This window comes from Bufo gargarizans, chromosome 5 (assembly GCF_014858855.1).
Source record: "Bufo gargarizans isolate SCDJY-AF-19 chromosome 5, ASM1485885v1, whole genome shotgun sequence".
NCBI classification, from domain to species: Eukaryota; Metazoa; Chordata; class Amphibia; order Anura; family Bufonidae; genus Bufo; species Bufo gargarizans.
Window position 1 is genome coordinate 122,752,474 of NC_058084.1, and position 21,042 is coordinate 122,773,515.

General features: G+C 41.7%; 1 protein-coding gene across 1 annotated transcript in view; it reads left to right on the forward strand.

The window, feature by feature from the left end:
- CCDC178 (coiled-coil domain containing 178) overlaps nucleotides 1-21,042 on the forward strand; it is a 436,677-nt gene that overhangs the window by 363,604 nt on the left and 52,031 nt on the right. The window lies entirely within an intron of this gene.

Genomic DNA, 21,042 nt, shown 5'->3' on the forward strand with positions numbered 1-21,042 from the left:
TTAATTGTTAAAATTAAACTATTAACACTTCTACTTTGAACGCATTCCTACTTTTCAGCATTTTCCACTCTTGCCTATTACATTTGCACAGTTCCATTATGTTTTTTTTTTACTTTGCTCGTGATGATCTTTACAGCATAAGATCCTTCTGTTTTTTATTGCAGATAATCCTTTGCATTTGCATTCCTTAAATTTAAATGCATGACATTTGTTTTGTACCAAGGTGCATCTGACATTCCAAGTACTGTATGGGGACCTTGCGTCCTCTACGGTTATTCTTCGTTTATGCCTTGGTGGTTTCTTCTTCATATAATACAGCTAATCATGTGCTTTATAGCCGTTTTCTCAATACACAGGCTGAATGATCTCCTCTGCTTTGTACGTTATCTACATATGCATTCAGTATGTAAATATTATATTTGCTTATATTTTGACAATTCCACACTCTTGGGTGGTTTAGAAAATCAGGTGATGGATCTAGATATTAAGGATGTCGACAGACTCAAGTTGTTTGTATGCTAAAATGCAGCATTGATACAACTAGAGGTTTTAGAAACAAAGAAAAGAAAGAGGCGGCACAGTTGCTACACTCTAAACAATATCCACTATAAGACAATGAAAGCAGTCCATCGTACTTCCATGCCTCTGATACAATATAACGGTGCACAAGCCCAACTACAGAGGTTACGGTTCAAATAGGTAGAGAACAATAAGGGCGGCACTCACCAGCGTAGTAAAATGAAAATCGTCCTTTATTCATCCAGGAAAACATTCGGCAGAGCTAACAGGGGCGAGATGTCAGTTTCTCAAACATAGCAGCGGCGACGGCCGTTTCACACAACTTTGCGCTTCCTCAGCACGGAAAAAAATCGCTCGTGTGAAAGGGGCAAGTCTTTTAGAAAACAGCTGTCTAAAATTTCTAATGTATGGTTGTGTTAAATGGGTTTTCCTGGACTTATATATTGATGGCCTATCCTTTGAATCAATATCCGATTAGTAGGGTTTCCAACTCCAGGCACCCCCACCAGTCAGCTGATTGCAGGGGCCAAAGTGGATTAGACCCAGGCACAGCCCGATACATTGTAGTGGCCTTGCCCGGTTACCAAAGCTCCATGTATGAATGCCATTCAATGTATGAGACTGAGATGCAGCAACCAGGCACCACCACTACACAGTATGCATAATTGTGCCTGGTGGTCAGATAGAGATGACCTATTTTTAAGGATTACCCCATCTGGAACATTTATGGTATTTCAACAGGATATGGCGTAAATGTCTGATAGGTGCCGGTCCCATATGCTCCCGTCTCAAGAATTGGGCCCAGTTGCACCTGGCCGGGAATGCAGAGGTGGCTGCTCCTGTGCAGCTTTATTCATTTACTTCAATAGGACTTTTGAAAATAGCAAAGTCAGCATTAATGATTGCACTGCCATAGGACAGAATGAGATTGTAATGCATATTACCATAGTATACATGTCTATTTTGTCCTCATTAACATTGGTTTAGAGATCTAGGGATATCTACATAACTCTTGGAAGGGCACTGGAGGACCCTTAGTCCTATAAACTGCTAGGCATACCCGCTTCTTTGGTCATGTATGTACTGTATGATACATTTATAGTCAACATTATTGGCAAAATATCTCCTAAAATAAATGGTGTCATTTACTAACCAGAAATACATCTATATTAGGCATATTTCTTGTGCAGATTGCGGCACAAAGTTTATTTGCGCCTCAGTCTGCGTCTTTTCCCTGCTCACGCCAGGTATAAAAATGGGGGCGGGCAAAGGGATGGGCTGGCAGGCCCGTCTCATTCATCATTTTTTACGCCTGTTTTAGATGTTGAAAATGGTCTAACTCTATACCTGCAAGGGAGCTGGCATAGATTTATCAGCGCCTCTACATACTGTAACTTTGGCGGACCACCACCAGCTCAGGGCCTTATTAAGACCGGTGTCTAAAACGTCAAAAATGTCTTAATAAATGACCCCCAAAGTGTTTAGTGAAACTGTTTGGATACATATGTCTATAATACAGACAATGACAAAAATATCGCAAAATGAAAGCTTGACATGATAAAAGGATACAAATAATGGCACCGTGTGTTCACTTTGAAGTAGAAAAAATCAAACTTGCGAATAATTGAAGATTATACTCACCTGTCCCCATTTTGTCACATGACTTTAATTAGCCTATGAATTGTAGCTTACATGCTTAAACGGACAGTTTTCTTCCCTGCTCCTTGTCCACCATGGCAAAGACGAGAACTGTCTGAGCTGACCAGAAAAGCTATAATCACCAAGCACAGCCAGGCTTAAGTAGAAATTAGCGAATGGAAGCTGACGAAGTGAAATTCAATCCGAATTTCAGGAGAAATTCGATTTTCACTCAATCCGAATTTCTTCATGCTTCGTGGTAACGAATCGTATTTTTCCTAAAATGGCTGCTGCACGTGTGAGGACATGGAACAAGGAACTCTGGAAGGCGGGATCACCCATAATGCCATGCATGCAGCCAATCAGCAGCCAGCCAGCCCTGTGATGTCACAGCCCTATAAATAGCCTCAGCCATCTTGGATTCTGCCATTTTCCAGTGTACTTAGGGCAGGGAGAGACGTCAGCAAGCGCTAGGGACAGTGCTAGAAAAAACTTAATTGTGCTAAAAAAAACTATTTACAAGTGCAGGGAAAGATTATTCAAGGTGTAGGGAAAGGATAGGGAGGAATCATTCCACAGCATTTATGTTGAACAGGGTTCAGTAGGGGAGGTTACAGCCTGGGTAATAGGAACAATCCTATTACACCTTGCTGCACTGACTGGGCACCCAAATTACCATTATACAGCTCTGTAATTCCAGCAAGCCGTTCTTGTTATTGGGGTGTTACAGCCATTAACAGGGTTTAGTACAAGGAAATATTTCTACGTATTATTTTGTGCAGTACAGTTATATGTTCTAAAGCATTTTTTGTTTTGTATTAGTAGGGAAAAAAGGGCTTATTAGCCTTTGTCTGGGGAAGTGCTAAAATTACAGCACTTTTTGTCATGTATTAGTGGCAAAAGAAAAATATATTTGCTGTTCAGTGGTGCAGTTATCGTTCTAAAGCCTTTTGTGGGGTGTATTAGTGGCGAAAGGAAAATATATTTGCTGTTCAGCGTTGCAGTTATATGTTCTAAAGCTCTTTTTGTTGTGTAATAGTGTCAAAATAAAAATATATTTGCCGTTCAGCGGAGCAGTTATATGTTCTAAAGCCTTTTGTGGCGTGTATTAGTGGCAAAAGAAAAATATATTTGCCGTTCTGCGGTGCAGTTATATGTTCTAAAGCCTTTTGTGGTGTGTATTAGTGGAAAATGTACAAATGGTGCTCCAGATCAGTGGTGACTGCATATGTGAATTGGATCACCACATAAACATGGTGGGGAAAAAGGGAAGGCTGTGCCACAGTGTGACTGAGAAGGCTAGGATCCAATGAGTGTTTTCCCCATACTAAACGGAAAGGCACACTGGTGTATGCTTTTCAAAGGTCTCTTTTTCTGTATACTCTTAGATTATAGAAGATGCTCCTGTACATTCCCTTCCCTCAGCACTCATTTGTCAGCGGGTCACCATCTATCGGCAATCTACTCATATATTTTTTTCTTATTTAAAATTTCTACTTGGGCTGAAGGCTTCACTAACTTAAAATGGATGACTGACTGAATGAATTTCTTTATAGATCCATTTCTATTTTTTACCTAGCCCTCTACACCATTAACATGTTTGTATATAACACCATATCAGTTGACCATGGTGGGCTTTTCACCCCTATGACGCATGACAACATGCCACTGACAAAATATCTGCTTGTTATTCTAAATTTGCAGTAGATAATTGCATACAATCAAGTGACTTTATAGGGTATGGTATTACACATACCACTCAACAGAACATCCATCCTAATACTAAAATGTATTCTTCTGTTTCTGGCCCCTTATAATTGTTCTTGTTGATTTGGAATCTTCAACAGCTTGTTAAAGTTAGTCTAAAACTTCTTTGGTTTTTACAGCTGTATAGCAATATGCAGTTGGTCAGTTACACTTGACAGCTTCTAGCTTTGTCCTTCTGTTTGAAGGATGAAAATATATATTCTAGAGCATAGACCATTACTTTTTGGAGACAGGGATTTCAGCCAATAATGCAAGTTACTTGTCCATCTTCAACAGGCACATGGAATTGTCGGTGCCAAGTTCATGGACAAAACAGGACTATAGATACACCTGGGCAAATTAATTACAATTGTCTTAATTTTAGATGGCTTAAAACTAGATCAGGCAGGTAGAAGATTATGCAATATATATTACAGTTGTTTGGTTCATCGTTCTAGACACTTTGCTCTTACTGATACCACCTCTTCGGTTGGCTTACATAACCAAAGTTTTTTTTTTTGTCATATCTTTATTTAGATTTTTTAAAGCTCAGACATATCAAATGTTATGACATTTGTAGATAAATACAAACAACAATAAAGTGAATATAAAAATATCAATACTCCATATCTTGAATTATCACACTTGGTCAAGTATTAATTCTGGCATGTGCTGTTACGTTCATTCCCTTACAAAATGAATGACACCATCTATGGTTTTATACCGCGCTCCTCTTTAGCATCCCACAATGTCCTTTCTTTAATAGCTGTAGCTAGCCTGTCGTCCGAACCTCAGCCAATAGTTCTATGCATCTAGATACTGGACTGAGAACCCTCTTAGCTAGGTGTGACATGAACCTTAATGGTTTCATATTAGCCATCTCTCCGTGTTACTAGCCAAACTTATTAAACACTCGATCTTGTGGTGAACTCCTTATACCACTCAGACCATTTGTCCCATGTTAGTAAAAATCTATCATGGGATAATGTCTCCCAACTCGTGAGCTCCTCCAGTTGATAAATCTCCTGTACTTTAAACACCCACTCCTTCAGACTCGGGACCTGCTTGGATAGCCAATATTTCGGTACAAGAAGCTTCGCTGCAGCTATCAATAGCGCCGGCAATGAGTTATTGGTCAGCTTGTAATGGCTATCTGGTAAGTTGAGTAGTACTACTTGTGTAAGAGGTGTTGTTATCTTACAGATCTTCTGGATTTCCTTTGATATCAAGTTCCAATATCTAGAGATTTGTGGGCATGTCCACCATATATGGTGCATGTTGCCTTCAGCCCCTCCACATCTCCAACAATCAGCTGGTACTTCGGGTGAAATAGAGTGTAATTACATAACCAAAGTTTTACTCACATATTTTGGCTTATTTAAGCCATGTTCCTTTTCTAAACCACACGCCTTTTGTAGTCTTCAGTACCTTTTTAGTAGGACACAAAAAGTGTCTAAAATACATAATAAATCTAGCGCTAGGCATGTATACCACTTTTTTCATGCTCATTAAGCTTCAATTCTGGCACATTTAGCTTAGCCTTCACAATGTGCTGGAAGTATCAAAGCCATGAAGGTGCAGGAATGGTCATCAAAGGTGTTTTAGTTTACTGTGATATTCAAATGTTTCATAGTTAGGATTACCTGATCTACCGTTTGCAGAATAATACGTCTTTGCCACGTGTGAACAGCAAAATGACCAGAGCATCTATTAGCCAGTGATAAATGTCTATGTTTATGGGAAGAAAAGAAGAAATTACTTGGGAGGATAAGGTGGCAATAGTTTGGTTTATACAATTGTATTGCCCAATATGCCTTTTTTTAATTAGAATCCCAAGAATAAGCGTAAAAAATTCCCGTTGTGTCACAAAGTTATATATTTTGCAGTGAATGGACCATTTGTATGTTGGCTACCCATTGGCGTGAAAACATTTTGTGGTGAGCAATAGTGGGCAGTGTAGATCCATGTGATGTGAAATGTGAGTGCCATAACACTGAGTTATGTAATTTTACTTGAAGGTTTAGTACATTGCATTGTACAGTACAGAAGTGTCATATAGTACCATGCATTGTCTTCTGTTGCTAAAAAGGTCCATTACATATATTAGGAACCGCTTTTTGGTTCAAAACATGTCGATCTGATGGGAGGTGTCGGGAGTTGAAGTGCCACTGCTTTGTATTGTTGTTTCTACGCTGGAATAAAGACTGCTGGAATTTCATTTTCCTATGCTGGATTTTCTTCTTTTGTAAGCCATTACATATATTATCTAGCCTATATAAATTAAGTTGGATAGAATTCAAGAAACATGGGATTATCAATCAATTCCAGCATACATTTTGTTTAGTATCATAATAGCCACATCAGTAATGATGTACAGTCAGGTCCATAAATATTGGGACATCGACACAATTCTAACATTTTTGGCTCCATTAACCACCACAATGGATTTGAAATTTAACAAACAAAATGTGCTTTACCTGCAGACTGTCAGCTTTAATTTGAGGGTATTTTCATCCAAATCAGGTGAACGGTGTAGGAATTACAACAGTTTGCATATGTTCCTCCCACTTGTTAAGGAACCAAAAGTAATGGTTAATCATAATTAACCATAATCAAACTTTCACTTTTTAATACTTTTTAAATCCTTTGCAGTCAATTACAGCCTGAAATCTGGAACGCATAGACATCACCAGACGCTGGGTTTCATCCCTGGTGATGCTCTGCCAGGCCTCTACTGCAACTGTCTTCAGTTCCTGCTTGTTCTTGAGGCATTTTCCCTTCAGTTTTGTCTTCAGCAAGTGAAATGCATGCTGGATCGGATTCAGGTCAGGTGATTGACTTGGCCATTGCATAACATTCCACTTCTTTCCCTTAAAAAACTCTTTGGTTGCTTTTGCAGTATGCTTTGGGTCATTGTCCATCTTCACTGTGAAGTGCCGTCCAATGAGTTCTGAAGCATTTGGCTGAATATGAGAAGATAATATTGCCCGAAACACTTTAGAATTCATCCTGCTGCTTTTGTCAGCAGTCACATCATCAATAAATACAAGCGAACCAGTTCCATTGGCAGCCATACATGCCCACACCATGACACTACCACCACCATTCTTCACTTATGAGGTGGTATGCTTAGGATCATGAGCAGTTCCTTTCCTTCTCCATACTCTTCTCTTCCCATCACTCTGGTACAAGTTGATCTTGGTATCATCTGTCCATAGGATGTTGTTCCAGAACTGTGAAGGCTTTTTTAGATGTCGTTTGACAAACTCTAATCTGGCCTTCCTGTTTTTGAGGCTCACCAATGGTTTACATCTTGTGGTGAACCCTCTGTATTCACTCTGGTGAAGTCTTCTCTTGATTGTTGACTTTGACACACATACACCTACCTCCTGGAGAGTGTTCTTGATCTGGCCATCTGTTGTGAAGGGTGTTTTCTTCACCAGGAAAAAAATTATTCGGTCATCCATCACAGTTGTTTTCTGTGGTCTTCCGGGTCTTTTGGTGTTGCTGAGCTCACCGGTGTGTTCCTTCTTTTTAAGAATGTTCCAAACAGTTGTTTTGGCCATGCCTAATGTTTTTGCTATCTCTCTGATGGGTTTGTTTTGTTTTTTCAGCCTAATGATGGCTTGCTTCACTGATAGTGACATCTCTTTGGATTTCATCTTGAGAGTTGACAGCAACAGATTCCAAATGCAAATAGCACACTTGAAATAAACTCTGGACCTTTTATCTGCTCATTGTAATTGGGATAATGAGGGAATAACACACACCTGGCCATGGAACAGCTGAGAAGCCAATTGCCCCATTACTTTTGGTTTCTTTAACAAGTGGGAGGCACATATGCAAACTGTTGTAATTCCTACACTGTTCACCTGATTTGGATGGAAATACCCTCAAATTAAATCTGACAGTCTGCAGTTAAAGCACATCTTGTTTGTTTCATTTCAAATCCATTGTGGTGGTGTATAGAGCCAAAAATGTTAGAATTGTGTTGGTCCCAATATTTATGGAACTGACTGTATATACAGTAGTATAGTGTTATCATTATACTATACTAGCTGAAGGACCCGGCTTTGCACGGGTATATTTAATCTATTTCATTTAATGTTTGTGTGTGCGTTAAAACATATATTTACAGTGACATCTACAGTACCCCGCCCCTCTAACAGTGACCTCCACAGCGGCCTTCTTCCTTAACAATAACATCCACAGCGCCGTGCCCTTAACAGCGACCTCCACAGAGCTCTGTTCCCTTAAAATGTGACCTCCACAACACCCCGCCCCCTTAACAGTGACCTATACAGCACCCCGCCCCTTAACACTGACCTCCATAGCAGACCGTCCCCTTTACTGTGCCTCCACCGTTCCCTACCCCCTTAACAGAGAACTCCACAGCATCCCACCCGCTTAACAGTGACCTCCACAGCAGCCCGTCCCTTTATTAGTGACCTCCACAGTACCCCATATCCTTAACAGTTATTTCCACAACACCCTGCCCCCTTAACAGTGGCCTCTACAGCAATTTGCCCCTTAACACTGATGTCAGCCTACCCTTAGGCCTAGTTCACACTTCAGTGTTTGGTCAGTGATTTCCATCAGTGATTTGTGAGCCAAAACCAGAAGTGGCGCCTCCACAGACATGAGGTAGACGGGAAAGATCTGCTCCTGTTCTGTGTTTAGAGTTGCACCTGGTTTTGGCTCACAAATCACTGATGGAAATCACTGACTAAACACTGAAGTGTGAACGAGGCCTTAGGGTGGCCAGAGGTCCGGTTTAAGGCAGGACAGTCCGGCTTTCAGACTCCCTGTCCTCTGTCCGGGGCCTGGAAAGACACAGTTATGTCCTTTTGAACAGCTCACTCTCAGACAGCAGCACTGTGCTGTCTGAGCGTAAGCTGCAGGGAGAAAGTCACCTTCCCTCTCACCCCTGCAGCTGACAGAAGTTGATTTTTACTTGCATTTTTTCAATCCCCGTCGGCTGCAGGATGAGAGGGGGCATGACTTAACCGCGTCATAGACGTGGCTTAACGGCACCTGGGGACAGGGTTTCTAAGTCCGTCTTTTAAGGGTGGTCATTCATACCTGCCCCCTTAACTGTGACCTCCACAGCACTCCGCTTCCTTAACAGTGTCATCCACAGCACCCTGCCCCTTTAAAGCTTACCTACAGCAGTGAAGAAAAATGGCTGGGTTGATGGAAACCTGGTGTAAAACTGTGTGGAGACTAAGGACCTGCAAGCTTCTATTGGCTGATAAGCGTCATGTGACTAGGCTTCTATTGGCTAATGCATTTTTTGGGAATATCTCAGGAACAGTACTTCCTAGAGAGCTGAGACCCAGTCTAAAACCTTTCCGGGCACCTGATGTACCTGTGTGCCAAATTTTGTGATTATAAAAGCGACGGTGTGGATTCCTTTAGCGGACATACATATACACATACACTCAGCTTTATATATTAGATAATACTTAAACCTTCTGTAGGAAAGCGCAAGGGGCCGTCATTGACGGAAGATATGTGTCACCGAGGTTCCTGGCTTCGGTGAGGTAAGAGCCGGTAAATTTTTTAAGTGTCAGCGGCAGCTAGTGCTGACTGACACTATTGGGTATTTAGTGTGGCTGTAAAGCCCATCCGGGCCGGCTCTTACTGGGAGCAGCCAATGTGCAGGGTGGATGGCTGTTCCCCACGTTCCAGGCCGGGTTTTGGTTAGGGATATAAAACCCAACCAGCAGTCCCAGCTTGGTGTGGATTATCCTCCATTTCACAGTGAATCTGTGGAGTCTCTGTGGTTTGAGATCTGCATGATGTGTGCAGTACTAAAGGGCTGAGAGCCGCATTGCTGGGAAGCAGGCCCTAAAGCTCTGTACTGCGTCCGCTAATCTGCCTACCAGAGCAAATCCCCACACTTCCTACACCTTTATGGAACTTCTGTGTCCGAATGTTTTCAGAGATGTTGCCTGATAAGCGTTGGGAACACACCGGGGCAGATTTTACACTGTCTAAGAATACAAATCAGTCCTAATATTAGACAAATTTACTTTTATGGTGCATGGGCCTTTGTAAATTTGGAGTATCGTAAATCCCATGCAAGATTTAAGCTAAAATTCTGTTTGTGTGCCAAACATTTGCCCATGCACCAGAATTTTGTCTGTGCACCAAAAATGTTGTCTGTGTGCAGAAAAAAACTTTTTAGTCTAAGTTTACACCTTCTATAATTTGGAGTGTTTTCACTCCATCAATTCACCAAAATGTTGGTGCATTTTTGGCGCACAGCTGTGTTTAGACCACACACAATTTCCCATTTATCAACACCTCTTTCTCGTGAAGCCATGCCCCTTGTCAGAGGAGGCTTAAAATGCATAAAAAACTTGTTAAAACAATAAAAGTGATGCAAAAACCATACACATGCACGCTGAGCTTGGTTGAGCATGCTTGTGTCCTGAAAGGAGATAGGGAAGAAATCTGCTACCAGACACCTCTCGCAGTGCCTAATCTTACCTGAAAAAAAGAATTGTGCATTTGAAATCCAACTACTTGATCCTTATTTCTCCCAACATCTACATCAGGGGAGAATTCCGAAGCCTAAAAAGCATTAGATGGTCAGCTGGTCTATGGGTTTGGCTGATCTAATCTATGGCCAGCTTTAGGCTGTGTCTTTAACACTTATGACCGCAGTGACTATTTAATTTTTTTTCCAATGGATCCAAACTGCTACTGACAGGTCCCATTGATGTTATTGGGGTCTGAAAGGGTTCTGTTATGATCCAATATAGTTAAAGTAAAGAAAGTTCTTCAGACTCAGACTATTTTTGCTATAAAAATACTGGAAAATCAGATGGAAAAGTATGCACAGAGTCTATCTATAAAAGTTTGTGAGATGCAACATTAAAGAGTACTTGTCACTTCTCCTGACATGTCTGTATTGGTAACTGCTAGCATCCCCATGCAATAGCAATTCTGGAGCATCTATTCTTATGGCTATGTTGTTCCATTCTTTTATTATTCCTGCTAGAAGTTCTGAATAAATTGCTAGCAGTTTACAATGAAGGTTCAGATGGATCTTGCCAGTTGGGTGTGTGCCTTGCACAGTCAGACACTCGCAGCATTGATTGGATAATATCAGACACACCCACAATTGGTAACACCCATTTGGACCACCATTGCACTGGAACTGCTGGCAATTAATACATAACTTTTCGCAGGAATAATAAATGGCACAACATATAGTCTTAAGAATAGATGCCCCAGAATTGTTATTACATGGGAAAGCAAGTAGTTACTAAGACAGGAGAGGTGACAGATACTCTTCACGGTACCTTCCGAAAACTGTGGTTGGATGTTCCACATACTGTACAGTCGTAAAATAACAAACACCCCATTGTGTTTTACTTTAACAAAGTAAATAGGGTTAAAAGTGCAGCATGTAATCTTATAATTAGTGTTGAGCGAATTGAAGTGAAAATAATTGAATTAGATCAGAATTTCAGGAAAACTTTGATTAGCCACAAATTCGAATTTCCTCTCACTTCATTGTAAAAAATAATTTTTTTCCTATGACCCATAATGCCATGCAGCCAGCCAATCAGCAGAAAGCCATCCTCTGTGATGTCACAGCCCTTTAAAAAGCGTAAGCCCACCCGGTTTCCACCATTTTACTATGAGCTGAGGATAGGGAGAGATGTGGCAAGTGCTAGGGACAGTGTTTTAGCAATCTTTTAATTGTAGAATATTGAATAGGAGAGTGCAGGGGCAGTGTAGAGCGTGTAGGGAGACTTTTCAGACACTCTAGGGAGAGCACAGGGAGACTGCAGGGACAGTGCAGGCTCAGTTTAATTTCCCTGTGCATCTTGTTCCACTGCTGTGCCATTCATTCTTAATCTGTTCTGTTATACATAGACTGACAATGCATCAGACTTATTCTCAACAGGCAGTGTAATATATAGGCACATTTATATAGTTCATCTGCTTAGCCATTTTTACTTAATCTGTTCTGTTATACATTGAGTGTGCATCAGACTTAGTCTCAACAGCTGATCTAATATATAGGCATGTGTACCTAGTTAGGCTACTTTCACACTAGCATTCGATCGGATCCGTTCTGAACGGATCCGATCATAATAATGCAGACGGAGGCTCCGTTCAGAACGGTATGTCGGCAGAAGGCAGAAGGTGAAGCGTGGTCAGGGTGCTAATGTTGGCATCACGGCCATGAATCAACACATGGAGCGTCACCATAAAGTGGCCTGGGAAAATCATGCATCTCCAAGCGGCCTGCATGCCTTCTCCAGCAGTCAGGGCTCTTCAACCTCAGCAGAAGGAAGCGGTTATTCCTTCACTTCATCTGTTGCTCCTGATGCTCCTCCTACTCCTCATCACGTTTTTCACCAGCAATCGATCACCGAGGTTATTGCAAAGAGACAACAGTTTGCATGCATTCATCCAACGGTGCAGAAGCTGAACATGCGCCTGGCCAAGTTGCTGGTACTAAAGCCCTTCCCTATTCATAGAACTGATGGCTTGTGCCCACCCAAGGTGGGGAGTCCCAAGCTATCTTTACTTCTCTAAAAATCCTGTACCAGCCCTGCACACATATGTTGAGCAGAACGTGGGCCAGTCCTTGAGCCTGTCGGTGTCTGGTACAGTTCATGCCAACGCTGATGTGTGGCGCTGTATGGCCAAGGACAATATATGTCCTTTACAGCCCACTGGGTAAATGTGGTTCTGGCCCAGGCACACCAGCAACTTTGCCAGGTGATGGCAATGTGGCCTCCGCGTTGTAATCGCGGGATTTCTGCGCCAATTTTCCTCCTCTGCCTCCTCATCCTCCACCTTGTCCTAAGCCCCCATTGTAGGTACAGTTCATAAACCAAATATTGCCACAACTGTGGGATACACCATCCCTAACTGGTCACTCTCATCACAGAGTACACAGCTAAGCCTTTGGTAGACCACTAAATATTACACCTATAAATCACTACCAGACCGCTTGTAATAAAATATCAATTTATTGCATGATTCCAAAGAACATAAATAACATACATATTAAAATGGTAAAAAGAGGATACAAGTGCAGAGAAAAATAGCAACACCTGGAGGGAGACCACATCAGATAAACGGTTCATACAAAAGTCCATATGCTCAGTGAAAAATAAAGTGCAAATGTATAAAGAACATACAAGAATCAATTAGACAAAGAACAGTTAGCCACGTTGTGCTCCCTCCAGGATGGAACCAGCCCCGACGAGCGTTTCGGCGTACCTTCGTCCCAGACAAAGGTACGCCGAAACGCGCGTCGGAGCTGGTGCCATCTTGGAGGGAGCACAACGTGGCTAACTGTTCTTTGTCTAATTGATTCTTGTATGTTCTTTATACATTTACACTTGCACTTTATTTTTCACTGAGCATATGGACATTTGTATGAATTGTTTATCTGATGTGGTCTCCCTCCAGGTGTTGCCATTTTTCCCTGCACTTGTATCCTCTTTTTACCATTTTAATATGTATGTTATTTATGTTCTTTGCAATCATGCAATAAATTGATGTTTTAATAGGGCACTTTCACACTAGCGTTTTTGTTTTCCAGTATTGAGTTCTGTCACAGGGGCTCAATACCGAAAAAAACTGATCAGTTTTCTCTCCGGCAAAAAATCCTCAACACTTGCCGGTTTTTGCATGCGCAGACCTTTAAAAATGAGAAAAAAATAAATACCAGATCTGTTTTTCCAGATGACAACCGAAAAGACGGATCCGGTATTGCAAAGCATTTGTGAGATGAATCCGCATCCAGATCATCTCACAAATGGGGCCGTCATTGACGGAAGATATGTGTCACCGAGGTTCCTGGCTTCGGTGAGGTAAGAGCCGGTAAATTTTTTAAGTGTCAGCGGCAGCTAGTGCTGACTGACACTATTGGGTATTTAGTGTGGCTGTAAAGCCCATCCGGGCCGGCTCTTACTGGGAGCAGCCAATGTGCAGGGTGGATGGCTGTTCCCCACGTTCCAGGCCGGGTTTTGGTTAGGGATATAAAACCCAACCAGCAGTCCCAGCTTGGTGTGGATTATCCTCCATTTCACAGTGAATCTGTGGAGTCTCTGTGGTTTGAGATCTGCATGATGTGTGCAGTACTAAAGGGCTGAGAGCCGCATTGCTGGGAAGCAGGCCCTAAAGCTCTGTACTGCGTCCGCTAATCTGCCTACCAGAGCAAATCCCCACACTTCCTACACCTTTATGGAACTTCTGTGTCCGAATGTTTTCAGAGATGTTGCCTGATAAGCGTTGGGAACACACCGGGGCAGATTTTACACTGTCTAAGAATACAAATCAGTCCTAATATTAGACAAATTTACTTTTATGGTGCATGGGCCTTTGTAAATTTGGAGTATCGTAAATCCCATGCAAGATTTAAGCTAAAATTCTGTTTGTGTGCCAAACATTTGCCCATGCACCAGAATTTTGTCTGTGCACCAAAAATGTTGTCTGTGTGCAGAAAAAAACTTTTTAGTCTAAGTTTACACCTTCTATAATTTGGAGTGTTTTCACTCCATCAATTCACCAAAATGTTGGTGCATTTTTGGCGCACAGCTGTGTTTAGACCACACACAATTTCCCATTTATCAACACCTCTTTCTCGTGAAGCCATGCCCCTTGTCAGAGGAGGCTTAAAATGCATAAAAAACTTGTTAAAACAATAAAAGTGATGCAAAAACCATACACATGCACGCTGAGCTTGGTTGAGCATGCTTGTGTCCTGAAAGGAGATAGGGAAGAAATCTGCTACCAGACACCTCTCGCAGTGCCTAATCTTACCTGAAAAAAAGAATTGTGCATTTGAAATCCAACTACTTGATCCTTATTTCTCCCAACATCTACATCAGGGGAGAATTCCGAAGCCTAAAAAGCATTAGATGGTCAGCTGGTCTATGGGTTTGGCTGATCTAATCTATGGCCAGCTTTAGGCTGTGTCTTTAACACTTATGACCGCAGTGACTATTTAATTTTTTTTCCAATGGATCCAAACTGCTACTGACAGGTCCCATTGATGTTATTGGGGTCTGAAAGGGTTCTGTTATGATCCAATATAGTTAAAGTAAAGAAAGTTCTTCAGACTCAGACTATTTTTGCTATAAAAATACTGGAAAATCAGATGGAAAAGTATGCACAGAGTCTATCTATAAAAGTTTGTGAGATGCAACATTAAAGAGTACTTGTCACTTCTCCTGACATGTCTGTATTGGTAACTGCTAGCATCCCCATGCAATAGCAATTCTGGAGCATCTATTCTTATGGCTATGTTGTTCCATTCTTTTATTATTCCTGCTAGAAGTTCTGAATAAATTGCTAGCAGTTTACAATGAAGGTTCAGATGGATCTTGCCAGTTGGGTGTGTGCCTTGCACAGTCAGACACTCGCAGCATTGATTGGATAATATCAGACACACCCACAATTGGTAACACCCATTTGGACCACCATTGCACTGGAACTGCTGGCAATTAATACATAACTTTTCGCAGGAATAATAAATGGCACAACATATAGTCTTAAGAATAGATGCCCCAGAATTGTTATTACATGGGAAAGCAAGTAGTTACTAAGACAGGAGAGGTGACAGATACTCTTCACGGTACCTTCCGAAAACTGTGGTTGGATGTTCCACATACTGTACAGTCGTAAAATAACAAACACCCCATTGTGTTTTACTTTAACAAAGTAAATAGGGTTAAAAGTGCAGCATGTAATCTTATAATTAGTGTTGAGCGAATTGAAGTGAAAATAATTGAATTAGATCAGAATTTCAGGAAAACTTTGATTAGCCACAAATTCGAATTTCCTCTCACTTCATTGTAAAAAATAATTTTTTTCCTATGACCCATAATGCCATGCAGCCAGCCAATCAGCAGAAAGCCATCCTCTGTGATGTCACAGCCCTTTAAAAAGCGTAAGCCCACCCGGTTTCCACCATTTTACTATGAGCTGAGGATAGGGAGAGATGTGGCAAGTGCTAGGGACAGTGTTTTAGCAATCTTTTAATTGTAGAATATTGAATAGGAGAGTGCAGGGGCAGTGTAGAGCGTGTAGGGAGACTTTTCAGACACTCTAGGGAGAGCACAGGGAGACTGCAGGGACAGTGCAGGCTCAGTTTAATTTCCCTGTGCATCTTGTTCCACTGCTGTGCCATTCATTCTTAATCTGTTCTGTTATACATAGACTGACAATGCATCAGACTTATTCTCAACAGGCAGTGTAATATATAGGCACATTTATATAGTTCATCTGCTTAGCCATTTTTACTTAATCTGTTCTGTTATACATTGAGTGTGCATCAGACTTAGTCTCAACAGCTGATCTAATATATAGGCATGTGTACCTAGTTAGGCTACTTTCACACTAGCATTCGATCGGATCCGTTCTGAACGGATCCGATCATAATAATGCAGACGGAGGCTCCGTTCAGAACGGTATGTCGGCAGAAGGCAGAAGGTGAAGCGTGGTCAGGGTGCTAATGTTGGCATCACGGCCATGAATCAACACATGGAGCGTCACCATAAAGTGGCCTGGGAAAATCATGCATCTCCAAGCGGCCTGCATGCCTTCTCCAGCAGTCAGGGCTCTTCAACCTCAGCAGAAGGAAGCGGTTATTCCTTCACTTCATCTGTTGCTCCTGATGCTCCTCCTACTCCTCATCACATTTTTCACCAGCAATCGATCACCGAGGTTATTGCAAAGAGACAACAGTTTGCATGCATTCATCCAACGGTGCAGAAGCTGAACATGCGCCTGGCCAAGTTGCTGGTACTAAAGCCCTTCCCTATTCATAGAACTGATGGCTTGTGCCCACCCAAGGTGGGGAGTCCCAAGCTATCTTTACTTCTCTAAAAATCCTGTACCAGCCCTGCACACATATGTTGAGCAGAACGTGGGCCAGTCCTTGAGCCTGTCGGTGTCTGGTACAGTTCATGCCAACGCTGATGTGTGGCGCTGTATGGCCAAGGACAATATATGTCCTTTACAGCCCACTGGGTAAATGTGGTTCTGGCCCAGGCACACCAGCAACTTTGCCAGGTGATGGCAATGTGGCCTCCGCGTTGTAATCGCGGGATTTCTGCGCCAATTTTCCTCCTCTGCCTCCTCATCCTCCACCTTGTCCTAAGCCCCCATTGTAGGTACAGTTCATAAACCAAATATTGCCACAACTGTGGGATACACCATCCCTAACTGGTCACTCTCATCACAGAGTACACAGCTAAGCCTTTGGTAGACCACTAAATATTACACCTATAAATCACTACCAGACCGCTTGTAATAAAATATCAATTTATTGCATGATTCCAAAGAACATAAATAACATACATATTAAAATGGTAAAAAGAGGATACAAGTGCAGAGAAAAATAGCAACACCTGGAGGGAGACCACATCAGATAAACGGTTCATACAAAAGTCCATATGCTCAGTGAAAAATAAAGTGCAAATGTATAAAGAACATACAAGAATCAATTAGACAAAGAACAGTTAGCCACGTTGTGCTCCCTCCAGGATGGAACCAGCCCCGACGAGCGTTTCGGCGTACCTTCGTCCCAGACAAAGGTACGCCGAAACGCGCGTCGGAGCTGGTGCCATCTTGGAGGGAGCACAACGTGGCTAACTGTTCTTTGTCTAATTGATTCTTGTATGTTCTTTATACATTTACACTTGCACTTTATTTTTCACTGAGCATATGGACATTTGTATGAATTGTTTATCTGATGTGGTCTCCCTCCAGGTGTTGCCATTTTTCCCTGCACTTGTATCCTCTTTTTACCATTTTAATATGTATGTTATTTATGTTCTTTGCAATCATGCAATAAATTGATGTTTTAATAGGGCACTTTCACACTAGCGTTTTTGTTTTCCAGTATTGAGTTCTGTCACAGGGGCTCAATACCGAAAAAAACTGATCAGTTTTCTCTCCGGCAAAAAATCCTCAACACTTGCCGGTTTTTGCATGCGCAGACCTTTAAAAATGAGAAAAAAATAAATACCAGATCTGTTTTTCCAGATGACAACCGAAAAGACGGATCCGGTATTGCAAAGCATTTGTGAGATGAATCCGCATCCAGATCTGTCTCACAAATGCATCCGAATTTTGGCCCACTGCACGGTTAAGTATATAACTATGAATTAGAGCTGGCACTAACATTGACCTTTAAGGCGGAGTTCACACTTCTGTTATTTAGTCAGTTATTGCCATCAATTAGGGCTCATGCACACAAACGTATTTTCTCTCCGTGTCCGTTCCTCTTTTTTTTTTGCGGACCGTATGCGGAACCATTCATTTCAATGGGTCTGCAAAATAAACGGAAGTCACTCCGTGTGCATTCCGTTTCCGTATGTCCGTATTTCCGTTCAGCAAAAAAATTGAATATGTCCTATTATTGTCCGCATTACGGACAACGATAGTACTGTTCTATTAGGGGCCAGCTGTTCCGTGTACATACGGTCGTGTGCATGAACCCTTATTTTGGGGGAATTTCAGGAGCCAGCCTATTCTCAGATTAGATATCGTGAATAGCTCTGCACTTGTTCTATGGGTTTGATCCGCGCTTGCTTGGGCTGCCAATTACTGACCAAATAAGTCAAGTGTGAAGTAAGCCTAAGGCCTTTTGCACACAAACGTATTTTCATTCCATTTCCGTTCTGTTTTTTTGCGGACCGTATACAAAACCATTCATTTCAATGGGTATGCAAAAAAAAGGAAGGTACTTGTGTGCATTCTATTTCCGTATTTCCGTTCCGCAAAAAAATATAACATGTTTCATTATTGGCCGCATTATGGACAAGGATAGTACTGTTCTATTAAGGGCCAGCTGTTCCGTCCCGCAAAATACAGAATGCACACGGATGTCATCCATATTTTTGCGGACCGCAAAATACATACGGTAGTGTGCAAGAGGCCTGATAGTAATGCACAATCATTCTACATCTAACAGATCGGATTCAAACAAATGTGTTTGCACTACCATAAGGGTTCATTCACACGAACGTATTTTGCGTTCCGTATACGGGCCGTTTTCTGCGTTCTGCATACGGTCCATATACGGAACCATTCATTTCAATGGGTCCGCAAAAGATGCGGACAGTACTCTGTGTACTGTTTGCATCCATTGCTCCGTTCTGTGGCCCCGCAAAAATTATGAGTCCTGCCCTATTCTTGTCCGTTATGCGGACAAGAATAAGCATTTCTATAATGGGCCTCTTGTTCCGTTACGCAAGTTGCAGAAGGCACACGGGTGGCATCTGTTTTTTGCGGACCGCAAAAAAACTGCACGGTCGTGTGAACGAGCCCTAACATGGATTACGAGAACCATTTTTTTTCACCACTACTTTAATGGAGCTGCTTCCATGTCCTTATTTTGTTCCATGTCTTTGGGACATCCACTGGGACGAACAGCGTTTTTTTTTTTTTTTTTTGCTTTACTGAAGGCTTTATATTCTTGTTTAGCTAGGGGTTATGTAGGAATGTTGGTGGCCTGCACAGTGGTGTGCAGGGCCATATATGTGACCTGTCTGTCATTCTGACACACAGTAACTGTTTTACTACTAGAAAGGACTAGCTATGCATGTTGGAGCACTGCATAGTGATGTACTTCAGGATACATTCTCCCTAAAGTTTAAAGGGAACCTGTCACCGAGATTTGGGGTATAGAGCTGAGGACATGGGTTGCTAGATGGCCGCTAGCACATCCGCAATACCCAGTCCCCATAGCTCTGTGTGCTTTTATTGTGTAAAAATAACGATTTGATACATATGCAAATTAACCTGAGATGAGTCCTGTAGGTGAGATGAGTCAGGGACACGACTCATCTCAGGTTAATTTGCATATGTATCAAATCGTTATTTTTACACAATAAAAGCACACAGAGCTATGGGGACTGGATATTGCGGATGTGCTAGCGGCCATCTAGCAACCCATGTCCTCAGCTCTATGCACAAAATCCCGGTAACAGGTTCCCTTTAAGTGCAGTTTGGGATAGACCTTATTTTAACACGCTTTGTGACTAATGAATCCGGATTAAAACATTTATTTATTTTTATTCGGCGAAGCGACCGAATTGAATTTTTGAAAACTTCACTCATCTTTACTTATAATATTATAAAATATGAAAATAAGCAGATTTTTGTATATTGGCATGTTTAGGTGCATGATCTTTGTTAGTCAGTCATTCAATGCTATTAGTTCTTTTAAATTGTTCCATTTTATGTAGAATTAAGCCTAGAGCTTTTATCTTCATTTATGTCCGTTTTTTGCTCTAAATGAAGACAGAAATCTACTCCGTAGATTTCCTATTAGGTACATGGACTGTCAGAGGATGCGCCTCATTGATGATGAGGCCTGCACCTCACAATAAATTAGGCGCATCCTCTAGCAGCACAGGGGATATCAAGATTGGTGTAGAATACACCTGTCTTGATACATTTTCCCCAATGTCGCTATAGCCAGAGGAGTAACAGAGGTCCACCACTATTATAATATGAGCCATTTATAATACATGTGTCTTTTTATTATTTTTATTATTTTATGCACTTATATGGCGCTACTATATTCCGCAGCGCTTTACAGACATTAGCATCCAACTGTCCCCAATGGGGCTCACAATCTAAGGTCCCTATCAGTATGTCTTTGGAGTGTGGGAGGAAACCGGAGTACCCGGAGGAAACCCACGCAAACACGGGGAGAACATACAAACTCCATGCAGATGTTGTCCTTGGTGGGATTCGAACCCAGGACCCCAGCGCTGCAAGACCCATTCTTAATTTACAAACTAAATGATGATTTTTGCTTGTTCCTTCAGGACGTTTATGGAGCATTAACTGTTTTGTACTGCTTTATTTTTAGCAGTTTTGACGTTTTGATCTGGATACATCTACTGTATGTATTTCCCATCCTTCCAGTTAGATTTGTTAGAACAGTTTATTGTATTCTAGGCAATGTGCTGCTATGTGATTCTCAGGATGTGAAACATTTTATATGACGCCTTGCGTCACTTTTCAAAATCGACTTTCAGTCCAGTTCAGGTGCATGTTGACATGTCACATGTTCATAGCGAGTCAGATTAATAGGGAGTTCAGCGTGGAATTTTCTATCCTGTTATTGTTCTCCCTCAG